Here is a 4,365-nt window from a genome sequence, read left to right on the forward strand (position 1 = left end):
TATATTCTATATGTGTAAATGTAAATATATGTGTATATATATATATATATATATATATATATATATATATATATATATATATATATATATATATATATATATATATCCTATTCTTTAGAATTAGTGGCTCTAAAATTGGTTAGTATTAGGCCTTGTCCACGCTATAGCAGAGATCGCTAGAATTAACTAGTTAACCTAATTAATTAGGTTAATAGAGAGAGTAGATTTAGAGAATGGACGTAAGTCGTTTCATATGTATATTTATATATATATGTGTGTATATATATATATATATATATATATATATATATATATATATATATATATATATATATATACAGGTGTTTTCTGAAATTAGAAGCCCCATACAGCATAAACTAAAATTGATATGGACAAAAACAAAAGTAATTCAGAACAGGTATTTATTTAAGTTTCTTCTGAGAATTTAATATTTGTGGCCTCCATCTGCCTGTACCACAGCCTGCGTTCTTGAGGGGTATGATTTCAAAATTGAAAAAAGCTGATACTCAAACTTCATTTCCCTGAGCACGGTCACCTCTCTCTCTTCTGCAGGTCGTTGACTTGGTATTCCATCATAGTTCACTGTGTGTGCTTCCAACACAATCCTTTGAAATACTACTGTTTTCACACACATACTAATGTCAAGGAGCCACCTGGAAATTCACTTGACGAGAAGAAATTGATACCACTGTTTCAAAGCAGCTCCTGTGTCTGAAGAGCCCAAACATGGTGCTCATCATGCAAAATGTGACTTCTTCAACAGATAACACATTTTCAGGATCTTTGGCGGAAGGAAATACTCCACCAGTAAGCACAGTTTCTCTGAAGTACTCGCCATTCCATGACTGTCCTTTTCTTGATGATCCACATCAACCCATTTGGCTTTGTGAAACAGAGAAAATTCCCAAACATTCAGGAAATTTCACAACTTGGCGATAGCGCATGTCATCGCTGATATCATCCAACTTGCAGCCCAAATGATGTCATTTTTATGATTTGGCTTCCTGACTGTGTAAATGAAGATGTCGATGTGATGCAGCAACATGGAGAAAGTTTAGCCATCCCAATCTTTAAGAAATGAACCACAAAACCATGCACGGTCTTCTCTCTGTTGCTGAGTGATGTTGGGCTCTGATAACATGAAATGGCTTGATACCAGATTTTTCAACTTACGATATACAGCACTATAACTCTCTTCTTTCCCTTTTTTTTCCTAGTTCAAGCTAATTTACATAAAAGACTTTCGTCTACCCACTGCCCTCAGCTTATGATGTCTTTGACTCATGAGAAAGGACTTCAGGCCTTTCAAGATTCTCATTTCTTTTCGCTATGACAGTCATATGGATTTTTTTCCATTTCTTAACAAAGGATTCATCTATTTTAATGTATTTAGCTATCTAGGAACGTGAAATGAAGCGATGCGCCAGCATCCCTGGCCTCTCTGAAGGTTATAGCCTGGATTTGTCAATCCATCTGATTTAGCTTCCGAGTTGTTAGCCATGGTTGTATCTAACTCGTCACTCAGTCTGAAAATACATGAAATGTAAAATGAAAAAATAGTTTAATAGAAACTTACAATAATGTACTTTGGAGATAGGCTGTAGCAGAAAACTTCATAACTTTTCATTTGTTCTGTGGGGGGCTTTAATTTGAAACACTGTATGTATATGTATATGTATGTATGTGTGTGCATGTTTATATATATATATATATATATATATATATATATATATATATATATATATATATATATGTGTGTGTGTGTGTGTGTGTGTGTGTGTGTGTGTGTGTGTGTGTGTGTGTATGTATGTACACACATATATATATATATGTATATATATAATTTACAAGAAGTTGCTGCAGTGCGCCTCCCCCACCACCTAATTTTATCTTTGTTTATTGAGAACCGCATATTGATTGTATTTGACCAAGAAATCAGAGCATGGTTATCAACATTTTGATCTGTCCTTCTTTTACCTGGAACAGATATTGAGATGACACGATAAAAAGGGGCAAGGAGAGGTAACTAAATGCCACTCCCCTTAAGAAGCTTAGCCCAACTAAGCTGCTTAAAACAGCCTTCTAAAAGGCAGATTAAGCTGCTGAATTGTCTTACCTTCGCAGGACCGGGGAAGAGGCAACGGAATCGCTGACCACCTGGCGAATGGCACATCACGGGCACGACGTAGCCGGAGCCCTTATAAGGGAAGAACAGCCAGTAACAGTTAGTTAGTTAGTCTTGTGAGGAGTCTTAGGGGACAGCCATACACGCGGGCGAGCGGTACATTTGCTGAGAGACCATTCATTTCCCCCGTCCGACTCTAGACTCCAGTCATCCTCGAGGGACAGCGTGCATCGCCAGTGTGATCGTCCCTCGTCGTTCTTCGCCAGAGACTCGCTTCCCATAAGGTAAAGTGCGAGTAAAGACTTTTCAGTCACGACCGTTTGCCCTTTAGAAAGTTTGGAGTACCAGCATTTCACTTCTGTCCTTGTGCCAGTTTATCCAGTGACATTTTCCAATGCCCTGTGTTCGAGTGTAAAGTGGTCATTCATTACTCGAGTCTTTGGCACCCTCAGTGCAAACTCGAGTCATATTCGGTGTTTTATTGTTCCTTTGCTGGCGTGTGTAATGTAAATCTCTTGCAGAGGGACCTTATTCGCAGTGGACTCATCTTTCTTGACTGTGCCTTGCCCTTAGACAAGACTCCAGTAGAAGGATCTTCAGGTGTTAAAAAGCCTTTTATCAATTTACTTATCCATTTTCCCTTCAAATGCTTTCTTTTGTAAATATAACTCTTTAATTTATCCCAAGTGTTTACGTAAAATTTCCTTATGAGGTAGAGCCTTCAGCTCCTAAATTATCCCCTTTTTTCTTATTTTTTTACGATTTCCCTTTACGTAAGTCAGAACTCCAAGGCCAGTTAAATAAAGTTTCTGTTGCTGGCCTGTAAAATACCATAAACCCAGTGAAATAGGTAAAAAAAATATATATTTATATATATATATATATATATATATATATATACATATATATATATATATATATATATATATATAATGTATATATATATATATATATATATATGCACATATATATTGCTAAGTATTGATATGTTGATAAATACTTCTCTCCTCGCGCTGTTTTCGTTTGGAAGAGTCTGAGACCAAGACAAGCCTTCTGCCACTCCTTGGTGTTCCAGTTTAAAAAGGACAATAGATTCGTTAGGGTCCCAAGCAATTCTCCATTACACTCCTCCTATGCCTGCTCAAACGTCACTCTAACTTGACCTTTATGGTCTCTGGCCAAAGATCTTCTATTCCAGATTAACGCCTTGTCCCTGGGAAACACCACACAAGCAGAGGGCTAACGGCTCGACATACCAATAAAGTCTCTCATCTGGCATGCCCAAGGCACTGGAAGCCGGCTGGCTGAGGAGGGCATGAAAGGCTGAGACAGAGGTCAAGCGAGAGAGTCGCAGGCAAGACACTACAGAGGAAGCACGTCATTCGTGGCTTCCCCCAAAGCTCCTTTGTTCTGGCCAGGAGCCTCCTTATCCAAGCCTATCTGAATGTAAAGAAGTCCTATTTGATAGAGGCTTTATTGAGGTTGATGCACGAAATTTCCACTCAACATTTAAAGGTAAAGTCTTCGGCCATTCCTTTTGTTCCTATTCTCATTTCCGTTTCCCTCCTTTCAATGTGCTAAGACCCGTTGATTCATTGTCGATATAAATCATCAGAATTAATCAGTAAATAGCCTGACCATAAATTGACGTCATCCTCCTTGAGTCTTCGGCAATTTCATTTTGTACAATTAGATTGTGTTCTACTTTATTGAGTGTTAATGTGCCTTGTCTCCACGTTTACAGAAAGGCCGTAAACCGCTGTATCTGCCGTCTGCTCCACTATGTCCACAGGGAACAAGCACGTCCTCAAGCATGTTATTGTTTAGCCACCCCCAGTTATTGAAGTGTTGTGTCAGTTAACGGTTTAAGTATTGATTGTATCATTATTTAGCACTCCATTTTAGTTCATTCTTGTGTCAGTTAACACCATAAGTGCCAAGAGCCGGTGTGAATGGCTCTGCGTAATTTACTATTCTGATTAAATGTAAATACATGAAATTAATTATGATCTAGAATTTCTCTACTGAGTCCTTTCTCAAATTGAGATTGCTTTAAATTACCATTTTTCTTGTTTTGTGAGTGTTGACCCCTAGTCAGAACCAGCGACGCCAAGGTAAGAGTAATAGATCAAACAGCATTCATTATATATATATGTATATATACACATATATATATACATATATATATATATATAATATATATATATATATATATATAT

The 4,365-nt window shown here is 37.3% G+C and overlaps 1 long non-coding RNA gene across 2 annotated transcripts in view; it reads left to right on the top strand.

The window, feature by feature from the left end:
- LOC136844232 (uncharacterized) overlaps positions 1-4,085 on the top strand; it is a 348,527-nt gene extending 344,442 nt beyond the window's left edge. The window contains exons 3-4 of one of the 2 annotated variants that reach the window (XR_010854785.1): positions 3,331-3,661; positions 3,891-4,085. This is a non-coding gene — a long non-coding RNA (uncharacterized lncRNA). The remainder of the gene's footprint in view (positions 1-3,330; positions 3,662-3,890) is intronic. The other variant, XR_010854784.1, reaches the window with a different exon arrangement.
- Positions 4,086-4,365: the final 280 nt, after the last annotated feature.

Source organism: Macrobrachium rosenbergii, chromosome 12 (genome assembly GCF_040412425.1).
Source record: "Macrobrachium rosenbergii isolate ZJJX-2024 chromosome 12, ASM4041242v1, whole genome shotgun sequence".
Lineage (NCBI taxonomy): Eukaryota > Metazoa > Arthropoda > Malacostraca > Decapoda > Palaemonidae > Macrobrachium > Macrobrachium rosenbergii.